Source organism: Schistocerca serialis, chromosome 1 (genome assembly GCF_023864345.2).
Source record: "Schistocerca serialis cubense isolate TAMUIC-IGC-003099 chromosome 1, iqSchSeri2.2, whole genome shotgun sequence".
Classification (NCBI taxonomy): Eukaryota; Metazoa; Arthropoda; class Insecta; order Orthoptera; family Acrididae; genus Schistocerca; species Schistocerca serialis.
In genome coordinates, this window is record NC_064638.1 from 1,121,602,192 (window position 1) to 1,121,614,780 (window position 12,589).

Sequence of the window (12,589 nt, forward strand, 5' to 3'; positions counted from 1 at the left end):
AAGGTCGGTCACAGAAGCGAGTATGGGCCTCATAGATTCAAAGTCGATGTTCTTTCACCCAAAGGACAGCTGAATATATGAGAATACTTTATCAGACCGCCCTATCGAATTTGCGAGCGACCTTGCTCTAGCACAGAAATTGAATGAAATAGTTCAAATACCTTCAACAACAGAACATTTGGTTTTATTTTCAATAAAATTTCATATTCAGAATAGGGATTACATTGGCATGGATTTGTGACACGATGTATTAAAGAGCTTGCGAATTTTTCCAATCAAATAGAAAACATTATGGTGAAAGAGGTATGTACAAGCCACGAAGAGGCAATTCTTTCATAAAATTCCCCAAAATCTCCACAACTAGAGAAAGTAAGGAACTTTGCTTTGTAGGAAGATATCGATGATAGTCTTACTCCAATAGATGAAATGCAAAATGGAAGAAAATGTGGCTTCTTAGTGGAAAACGAGAGGGGTAAATTTTCTGACTCTCCACAAGATCGGCGGAAAAATGTTCTGTATGCAAGCATATAGCTGTGTTTCTGAAAGAAGTTTTAGTTCTACCACTTTTATTCTCAAGACGGTCACATTTACACCCGGACAATGTTAATACACTTCTTTCTATTCACAGTAACGCTATCCGAGAAGGAGTGCAAAAATTTGCTGAAACTCTTTCCGGACATTAAGTTTCGTTTATCGTTGTTTGCAATGGCAGAAATTTTTTCGATTAGTGCACATTTTGTTGCGTATGTTTGATTTACGTACGTTTTGGTGGTTGACTGGTTGATTAATCTGGGCTATGGGACCAAACAGCGCGGTCATCGGTCCCATCGGGTTAGGGAAGGAAGCCGGCCGTGCTCTTTCAAAGGAACCATCCCGGCATTTGCCTGAAGCTATTTAGGGAAATCATGGAAACCTAAATCAGGATGACCGGACGCGGGTTTGAACCGACTTCCTCCCGAATGCGAATCCTGTGTACTAACCACTGCGCCGTCTCGATCGGTATTAGTTTTTAATTTTTGAAATGAAGTAAAAATCAATTGATTTCTAAATCATTACTGAGCAGCAGGACCAATATTGGCAGCTTTATTTCAGCCCTCAACTTACCATTTTTTACACCTAGTATTTAGAAAAATAAATCTTTTTATTTACAAGGGTCTTGATCGTAATTATATATATATATATATATATATATATATATATATATATATATATATATATATATATAGAGAGAGAGAGAGAGAGAGAGAGAGAGAGAGAGAGAGAGAGAGGATAGGCAAAAATAATGTCAACACCTGTACTTACTTGGGAATAGTTCATTAATAAGGGGCTGGACCTTCATTTGCCAGTAATACAGCTGCGATTCGTCTTGGAATACTGGCATGTAATGATTGTATAGCCTCCAGTAGAATCTTATGCCACTCTTCGATCATAACCTCTTCTAACTCTTGTAGTGACGAGTGAGGCGGAAGTCTGCTCCGGAGTCTGCGCTGCAATACCGCCCACAAGGGTTCGATAATGTTCTAGTCCGGGGACTGTGCTGGCCAGGGAAGACGCTGCAGTTCAGTTGCATGTTCCTCATACCGCGATTTTACTGTCCAGACTGTGTGAATGGGTGTATTATCGTCCTGAAAAATGGCATCATTGTTGGGGAAAACATTTGACTCATGGGGTGCACCTGATCACCTAAAATGTTCATATAATCGTTGGCTGTAACACGGCCTTTGAGAGTAATGGTGGGCCCAGCAGAATACCATGATACGGCTGCCAACACCATCACACTTCCACCTCCATGCCTAACCGTTGGAATAAAGCGATCAAGATTGTAGGCTTCTTTTGGCGTTCTGCAGACGAAAACTCGGTTCGAAGTTGGAAATAACGGAGACGTTGACTCGTGCGACCATATGACGTGTCAGGATTTTTGCTCCTGCCACCATGTTTTACGCTTCTTTGCGCTGGTTGTCGCAGGGTGCGATTTGTGCTTTTACCAGTGGGGGGGATGTCTTAGGGGGTTAGTAGGCTTATATATATTACTAGCGTGGACCGTGATGTTACGCATGGTTAAACAGCTATTTATAAATAGATGTTAATGCCGAAACTCACTATTCACGTGTATGCACCATCAGAAAAGCCATCCCTTGTTACATCTTTAAAAAGTACATTATAGGTAAAGCTTATTTACAAAATCATCTACATACAGGTATACGAGGGGAATTCAAAAAGTAGAGGCACATTTGTGAAAAGCTGTACTTATTCTGATGATAGAAAACTGAAACATATTAATAGTATTAATAGTAAGACTTATTAAAAACTTTCAGTGTTCGGTTCCACAAATTTAAATTATATGTAAAATTTTACTCCAGTGCGTGGGAAATAAACGTTCTCAGGTTGGGATGCATGAACTAAAACAAGAGGAGGGGATGGTCTGACGCAGAGGGAGGGAAATCCCCCCCCATCCCCCCCTGCAAATCGCACACTTGGTTGTCGTCACTAATGGTTTCGGTCTAGCAGCTCGTCCATGAATATCCGCTTTATGGAGTTCTCGACGGACAGTGTCGATAGATACGGGGCCTCGAAGATGGCTACTGAGCTCTGCAGTCACATTAACCGTTGTAGTTTTGTGTTGTCTTGACACAATTCGTTTTAACGTACGACGGTCTCTGTCACTTAGTTTTGATTTGCGCCCACTACCACATTTACACGATGATCTCTTTCCAAGTTTCGTGTAGGCTGTTATGACTGTTGAAACGGCTGCTCTCGATAAATCCAATAAGTTGGCTGTCTCGTTTCCCCTGCGTGGTCTTGGGTTAAAAAAAAATGTAAACTAAATATTACGTTAAATTTTATAAAGAACCGACAAGTTACGCCAAGGAAGAAGAGAGAGAACTACAATGCACATGTTATTCCATGGACTCTTAGGCTTCTATGCATGAACTATCTTTCCTTTGTCATTCGCTTATCTTATCTGCTTGGATTTGGACCTAAGAGGACGTTCTTGTGCAAAGCTCGTCTCACTGTACCAGCTAATAACGTTAAAGTTGTACTTAAAACCAGAAAAATATAATGGTTATTTTTTAAAAAGAATTTGTATATGCTGTCAATCAATTTGTAATCTGATATCTGGATTGACTAAGCATATATGTATAGACCTTAACAAAGAATTTTCATTGTTAGGCGCCATCTTAGAAAATCTTTAACATTTTTCATTTAGCTCTTCTACGAGACGTGCCGTCGGTTAGGACAATTAACTTTCTTTCAGATCCTACGAGCCCGGTGGCCGCTGATAATAATTTAACAATTTTTACTTACAGATTTCCCGTATACTATAACGATGTAATATCCCAGGCAGAAAAGGTCTGGTCACAGGATTCCAGTTCCATTATAGCATATCATTTGTAGATGCTACTATTGTTATCTTATATTGGGGAATCGAGACGAACCCACGTTATTAAGTTACGTGTTGCAGTAGTTTACATCGAACACACTTGTGAAATATTCTCTGGTGCAATAAGCACACGACTTCTCAAGAGCCTGGAATAATAATATCTGTGGTGTTGGATAAAGAAGGAAAGGACAATTAATCATCGACAATTACGTAACTACCTTGAGAACTGAGCTAGTTTATTAGTCACTGATCTGTGTCGGGCTAACTTAAAAGATATTGCACTATTAACATTCTTGTAAGTCATTTTCAAAGAAGTGTTTTCAACCGCTACTATTGAGTCATTAAAAATACGATTACGTTGGCAGACTGGCGTATATTTTTTACATATCACTGTTTTTATATTTTTACATTACATTGCTGATGCTCCAGCTAACCGGGCCCCCACAATCTACCCTCTTTGTAACTCTGTTAGGTCTTTCATTGCACGTCGACCCCGACGGTATATATACGAGGGCAGTTCAATAAGTAATGCAACACATTTTTTTTCTCGGTCAATTTTGGTTGAAAAAACCGGAAATGTCTTGTGGAATATTTTCAAACATTCCCGCTTCGTCTCGTATAGTTTCATTGACTTCCGACAGGTGGCAGCGCTGTACGGAGCTGTTAAAATGGCGTCTGTAACGGATGTGCGTTGCAAACAACTGGCAGTGATCGAGTTTCTTTTGGCGGAAAACCAGGGCATCTCAGATATTCATAGGCGCTTGCAGAATGTCTACGGTGATCTGGCAGTGGACAAAAGCACGGTGAGTCGTTGGGCAAAGCGTGTGTCATCATCGCCGCAAGGTCAAGCAAGACTGTCTGATCTCCCGCGTGCGGGCCGGTCGTGCACAGCTGTGACTCCTGCAATGGCGGAGCGTGCGAACACACTCGTTCGAGATGATCGACGGATCACCATCAAACAACTCAGTGCTCAACTTAACATCTCTGTTGGTAGTGCTATCACAATTGTTCACCAGTTTGGATATTCAAAGGTTTGTTCCCGCTGGGTCCCTCGTTGTCTAACCGAACACCATAAAGAGCAAAGGAGAACCATCTGTGCGGAATTGCTTGCTCATCATGTGGCTGAGGGTGACAATTTCTTGTCAAAGATTGTTACAGGCGATGAAACATGGGTTCATCACTTCGAACCTGAAACAAAACGGCAATCAATGGAGTGGCGCCACACCCACTCCCCTACCAAGAAAAAGTTTAAAGCCATACCCTCAGCCGGTAAAGTCATGGTTACAGTCTTCTGGGACGCTGAAGGGGTTATTCTGTTCGATGTCCTTCCCCATGGTCAAACGATCAACTCTGAAGTGTATTGTGCTACTCTTCAGAAATTGAAGAAACGACTTCAGCGTGTTCGTAGGCACAAAAATCTGAACGAACTTCTCCTTCTTCATGACAACGCAAGACCTCACACAAGTCTTCGCACCCGAGAGGAGCTCACAAAACTTCAGTGGACTGTTCTTCCTCATGCACCCTACAGCCCCGATCTCGCACCGTCGGATTTCCATATGTTTGGCCCAATGAAGGACGCAATCCGTGGGAGGCACTACGCGGATGATGAAGAAGTTATTGATGCAGTACGACGTTGGCTCCGACATCGACCAGTGGAATGGTACCTTGCAGGCATAAAGGCCCTCATTTCAAGGTGGCGTAAGGCCGTAGCATTGAATGGAGATTACGTTGAGAAATAGTGTTGTGTAGCTAAAAGATTGGGGAATAACCTGGTGTATTTCAATGCTGAATAAAACAACCCCTGTTTCAGAAAAAAATGTGTTGCATTACTTATTGAACTGCCCTCGTATTTCGACTGTACTGAGTTAAAATCAGGACTTACCTTGTGTCGAAATTAACACATGAGGTCGCTTAAAATATGTCTAACAAATGCTAGAAAGATATCTGCGCCTAAAGAACAAAAAAATTCTCAGCGAGGGCAGGTCATGCGGACAGTGGGAAACGTACGCCGCATAGTAATGTTCGGTCTGTCGCGGTCGTGTGCTCGCCCTCGGTAGTGAGGTAGACTATGTGATCAAAATCAGCCGGACACTTGGCTGAAAATGACTAACAAGTTCGTGCCGCCCTCCATCGGTAATGTTGGAATTCAACATGGTGTTGGCCCACCCTTAGCTTTGATGACAGCTTCCACTCTCGCAGGCATACATTCAATCAGGTGCTGGAAGGTTTCTTGGAGAATGGCAGCTGCACTGGAAAGAGATATCGAAGTCGGTCGGTGAGGTCTGGCACGAAGTCGGCGTTCCAAAACATCCCGAAGGTGTTCTTTAGGATTCAGAGCAGGACTCTGTGCAGGCCAGTCCATTACAGGGACGTTATTGTCGTGTAACCATTCCGCCACAGGCCGTGCATTATGAACAGGTGCTCTATCGCGCTGAAAGATGCAGTCACCATCCCCGAATTACTCTTCAACAGTGGGAAGCAAGAAGCTGCTTAAAACATCAATGTAGGGCTGTGCTGTGATAGTGCCACGAAAAACAAGGGGTGCAAACCCCCTCCATGAAAAACACGACCACACCATAACACCACCAATTCCGAATTTTACTGTTGGCTCTACACACGCTGGCAGATGACGTTCACCGGGCATTCGCCGTACCCACACCCTGTCGTCGGATCGCCACATTGTGCCGTGATTCGTCATTCCACACATCGTTTTTCCACTGTTCAATCGTCCAATGTTTATGCTCCTTACACCAAGCAAGACGTCGTTTGGCATTTACCGGCGTCATGTGTGGCTTATGTGCAGCCGCTCGACAGTGAAATCCAAGTTTTCTCACCTCCTGCCTAACTGTCATAGTACCTGCAGTGGACCCTGATGCAGTTTGGAATTCCTGTGTGATGGCCTAGGATAGATGTCTATTACACATTACGACCCTCTTCAACTGTCGGCGGTCTCTGTCAGTCAACAGATGAGGTCAGCCTGCACGCTTTTGTGCTGCACGTGTCCCTCCACGTTTCCACTTCACTGTCACATCGGAAAGAGTGGACCTAGGGATGTTTAGGAGTGTGGAAATCTCGCGTACAGGCGTATGGCACACAGGACATCCAAACACCTGACCACGTTCGAAGCCCGTGAGTTCCGCGGAGCGCTCCATTCTGCTCTCTCACCATGTCTAATGACTACTGAGGTTGCTGGTACGGAGCACCTGGCAGCAGGAGGCAGCAAAATGCACCTAATATGAAAAGGTATGTTTTTTCGGGTGTTCGGATACTTTTGATCACATAGTGTATGTCTGCCTAGCGTTGCACGCGCTGTGACGCAGCGTGCCCAGTGCGGCGGGCTGTGGCGGCCTGAAGTAGCATAAAAAGGCACGGGCTGGCAGGCGGGCAGCCGAAGTCTGCGGGCTCGGAATGCTGCGCGGCGGGCCGCTTTGCACAACTCTGGCTGAAATTATAGACAACCTCATTTCTGCCTCGTCATTACTTTCGTCTTCCTTCGGTTTACTGTCAGTCCACATTCTGCACTCATCAGACTGTTCATTGGAGTCAACAGACCCTGCAATTCTTGTTCACTTGTACTGTGGATAGCGATTTCAGGGCGAATCTTATCATTTATATCATTTCACCCTGAATTTCGATATCATTCTTATATTTTTCTTTTATTTCCGTCATTGATCCTTCGATTAATTAATTGAACAGAAGGAACAGGGCGACTGAAAGATGCATCTCTGCCTTACATCCTTTTTAACTGTAATTTCTGTAAGATAATTGTGTGAACCATGACAGTATGTTACAGAAATTACAGTTCTATGGTATAAATGGAATAGGATATGAATGCTTTAAGTCGTACCTACAGAACAGGAGGCAAAAAGTTTCCTTATATGGGTCAAGTGATTTACATAAGTTTGCCACTTCATCTAACCAGGGTGAAATTACATTATGTATTCCATAGGGTTCAATCATGATATATGTGAACGACCTCCCTTCCTATCTGAAAGGAAGCTGAACTGACACTGTTTGCTGATGATAAAAGCATCATTATTAATCCGGTAAAAGAAACTCCAATTGAAAATGATACAAGTAAGGTCTTCGTAAAAGTCATTAACTGGTTTTCTGCAAGTGGGCTTGCTCTAGACTTGAAAAAAACACAGTACATCCAATTTCCTGCTGCAAAAAGTACAGTTCCTTCACTAAGTATAACACATCAACAGAAGTCAGTAGACAGGGTAGAGCATACTAAGTTTTTGGGTGTAAACATGGATGAAAATCTTCTAAAGCGACAAGGTTCAGCAACTTTTGCAATCAGAATAATTGACAATTTCGAGGATATAGAAATTAGTAAGCTAACATACTTTTCATACTTTCACTCTCTGATGTTATACGGAATAATATTTTGGGGTAACTCAACATTTAGACAAAAAGTATTGACTGCTCAAAAGAAAGTGGTTAGAATAATGTGTGGGGTTCATATTCGCACATCTTGTAGGCATCTTTTTAAAAGATTGGCAATTCTTATAACAGCCTCACAGTACATTTACTCACAAATGAAATTTGTTCTCAACAACATGGACCGGTTTAAAAAACAACAGTGACATTCAGCATTATAATACCAGAAGAAAGAAAGACTTACTCTATCCTCTATAAATACCTATCTCTGGCTCAGAAAGGGGTAAAATATGCTGCTATAAAAATTTTCGACAGATTACCAGATGAAATAAAATGTCTGACAGACAGTAGTAATAGCTTCAAAAATAAATTGAAATCATATCTGCTTGACAACTCCTTCTATACCATAGATGAATTCATGAATAGGAATAAATGGATCTATAAATATAGTATATGCATTTGTGCCATTTAAGGGAATGGGGTAAATAATTGAAATATTAATCCTTAACTGTGTATTGTAATATATATATATTAAAAATATTGTTTCATATGTGCATTTCTTGTGCACTCGACACATTCCACATCACAACGGCTACCGTACCGTGCGATTGATCAATGGAACACGCAATCCAACTAACTAACTAACTAATCCGAGCACTCCGTTCTTATTGTTCCCTCTTGGATGTTTTACGTATTTTTTTGCACTAAACAATAATAAACAAAAATTACTCAATGCCTTTGTTTGATATTTATGAAGTTAAAATGGATCAAGAAAACAGGAAGCTGCGGACTGCAATCCTGGACAACCAACGTCTACAAAATAAGTACACAATCTGGTCAAAAGAACCCAGACACTCCTATGTAATGCGCAATTGACCCTTGATTTTTCTGGGGGCGGACCCGGCAGTAAAAAAAGGGGGTGGGAGAGTTTTATTTTGTCAGTATAGGAGCAGTAACACCAGAATGGGTCGTCGGGAGAGTTTAGTCACTTTGAACGTGTATTAGTCACTAGTTGTAGCTTAAGTAACAAATACATCAGGATCGTTTCAGCCGTTTTAAAGCTGCCCCAGTAGACTGCTGGTGATCTGATTGTGAAGCGGAAACGTGAACGGCAAAACAGCTGAACTGCGACCAGGCACAGCTCCAGTACTGACGGACAGCAGCTGTGGAACATTGCCGAGGGTAGTGGTAGAAAATCACTTAAAATCAACGGAGGAATCACACGTGAGCTCTAAAGTGCTACCAGCACTCCAGTCAGTATAATAACTGCATGCAGGGAGTTAAAAGGACAACGGCCCAAAAGCTCCTCATAAGCCACATATTTCTGTAGTTAATGTCAAGCGACGTTCTCGACGGTGTAAAGAGCGGCGCCACTGGTTCAAATGGTTCAAATGGCTCTGAGCACTATGGGACTTAACTTCTAAGGTCACCAGTCCCCTAGAACTTAGAACTACTTAAACCTAACTAACCTAAGGACATGACACACATCCATGCCCGAGGCGGGATTCGAACCTGCGACCGTAGCGGTCACGCGTTTCCAAACTGTAGCGCTTAGAACCGCACGGCCACACCGGCGGCGCCACTGGATAGTGGATGATTGGAAACGAGTGTCTTAAGTGATGACTGAAGCTATATGTGATATTCCTGGCTGTGGCCGCCAATATTTTATTTTGCTAGCAGCTGGCCTTGGTGCAACTTGATACACGCGAAGTAGCATGTGGTACAAAAGTGGAGTGAGGTACAAGCCACAGATGGTACAGTATGTATCAGTCCCGTGGGAGAATCCGCCAGTTGTTCTGAACTTACTTCTGATTGGTCGGCACATTCGGGTGCTAGGCGCCAAAACGCCTAACTTCTCTTTTTAATTATCTATACACTTTTCATTGCATTTAAACCAGTTTTTAGTATGACAATCTCTCATGGCTACCCTACGAGTCTGTCGTTTCTGTTTATTAAAGTTCACTAGTTTTGAGAAACATAAGAGTAACGACATTGCAACCGAAGTTCTTCGGACACCTTCGAGTCGCTCTGGCGCGCCTGGAAGACGAACTACTTCGGCTGCGCTAGTCACTGTGTCTCGGACGTCCTGGAGTGACGGACATGTCGTACTCTATATCGGAAGTTGGATGGAAAAGTTAGCGTACAATTAAGAAAACTACGTCGAGTGTTGTAAAAGACAGTGTCAAATGTGTGAAAATTTAAAAAATAACCAAACAGGATACATTAATGAGAAGTGTCGCCTACTATCATTGCCAGTACTACAGGTCTTGCCCTCTTTAGATGCAGAGACTAACCTGGACAAGTGGCATCCCATAAAAAGCACAATCTCACGTTCGATATGACAGCATAGCAGCCTCCGCTGAAGAAGATCCCACAACCGAAGGGCTATCTTCTGCTCTGCGGACACAACTTTAGAAGACGATATGTTGATGGAAAGAATGGTCAGAGGCTCTTATTCAATCTCTCCAGCTTCCAGATCTGACTTCCAAGGGGGCACATAATTTATATATATCCTGTGGAAATCCGATGGTATTATTTGTTTTTGGCGAACGCCAGGAGAACGGTACCTGTCATCATATGTAGTGCTCAGAAATGGTTAAAATGGCTCTGAGCACTATGGGGCTTAACATCTGAGGTCATCAGTCAGTTAGAACTTAGAACTACTTAAACCTAACTAATCTAAGGACATCACACACACCCATGCCCGAGGCAAGATTCGAACCTGTGACCGTAGCGGTCGCGTGGTTCCAGACTGAAGTGCCTAGAACGGCTCGGTCACACCGGCCGGCCATACGTGGTGCCAACAGTGAAGTACAGAGGAGGTTGTGCGACGGTATGGTGGTGTTTTCTCGTGATGAGACGGTGGTCCCATTATTGCATCTGAGGCATTACTAAATTCGAAAGAATATGAACACATTTTACGGCATTTTGTACTGTGTGCAGTAAAGGCACAGTTCGGAGATGATGATTTTTTGTATCAGCATGACAATGAATCCTAAGCAGCATCTGTCATACAGTGGGTTGTGGATAATGACATTCCCGAAATGGACTGGCCTGCTCAGAGTCCTGTTCTGTATACTGTATATCCAAGGGAAACGTAGATTTGAGAACCTGCCGATGGGGAAACACTTTTTATAAAGGAAAATAAAGTTAAATCTTAAGATCCTGGAAAGACTTTGCACTTCACACGCAGCCGTATATTCAAGATTCAATGATTTCAGGTTGCTTTTCGAGTGAAGGCGAAGAGTGCTGGTTATCGAAAGGGAGGTCAGCTATACCTGACCGTTGATCTGGTACGCCTTCCGGTCTGCCTGTGGTTTTGAAATGATTACCACCTAGGGTATGCCTGCCTAGTTCCTTACACTTAAATCAGAAACAAAAAACAGGAAAACCCACAGAAGAAAGTTGACACGGTTCGCAGATAAGATAGCGACTATGACATCACCCCTTCTCCCTCCACCTTCCCAGCCCCACCTCCTACTATGGTTTAGGCCAAATTAGCCCATCTTCAGATGCAACACTAAAGTACATGCAGGACGTTACTGCCAACAATTGACGCTGGTGGTCACTTTTTACTTTACTGTGAAAGTTGGATGTTAATATTTCTTTGGAAAGTTGGCAACTAATTCTACTGTGGTGTATATACACTGAGTCTGACACTTTACTAACGAGCGAATAGCTGTTGAGAGTAGCCGGACGCAGCCTGCCGTGGGGAGAATCCGCGCGACATGTGAGGTCGCAGCCTGCCGTGACCGTGCTAGTAACGCCGGAGGACACTTAGTTATTAATTGAGAATTTTTGGTAATTTGCCTTTTTGCTGTACGTAGTTGTTGCTTGTTTGCGCACTGGAGGTAGTTTGTCAGGTGTATGTATGCATATATCGAGAGTAACATTTTTATCTTTGTTGTGACCAGATACGTGATTATTGATTATGGACATTGCGCAATAATTAAAGTTTTTGCTAAGCAAACTGTCGCAGTAAAGGAAAGGTCCGAGTAAAGTTAATCAGTGTTTAAACTGTCAATTTTCATAATACAGTAAATTAAAAGTTTTTATTGTTGTCTTTCATTTTTTCACCACTTACGGCTTGTTAACCAACCCCTTCTGGTCATTCAATTTCTATATAAAAAAATGGCAGTAAGTGTGTCAGTAGTGACTTTGCATTGCACTCAGCATGGGTTGCAGTATTTTTTTTTTTTTTAAATTGTGTTAGCGTGTTGCTGGATGCAGAATATTCACGCATTTGCAGCGGCAAGACGAGGTAAGTTGAGGTAAGTTGTTTGTTATGTGTAGGAGCATTATTATTATTTATTATTAGCGAATGTCCGATTGAAGAGCGATAAGCAAGTGATTTTCAATATTTCTGTGTCCTCCTTATTTTCCCAATATTACTTTGTTTTCTTCCCGAAGGCCTTCTTCCTTTCTTCGGCCCCTTTGGTCGGTTTGGTTTTGGTTCCACCTCTGGAATAGACTTCCACTTATCAATTTTGCTTTTGAATATATCCCTGTCTGATGTTTGTGTTACGTCAATTTTTTCTTTTGTCATATCCTTTTTAACTTCAGTTCCCCAAGGTATTGATGCTTTAAGGAATGTCACTTAGTCCAATAGACGTTTAGTTAGTCTGTTTCCAGGTAAGCTGTCTAGGTGTCTATAGGAGCAAATTGTATTAATGTTTAGGAAATATTAGAAACCATTTTTTTATGTAATCGCAGCCAGATACAAGAGAATTTGATTGTTCATGACTTATGGGAAGAGCAATAAATTTCTGTTTTTTTTTTTTTTCAATCAGAATACTAATATTGTCAGAGATGGAGCTTTACACA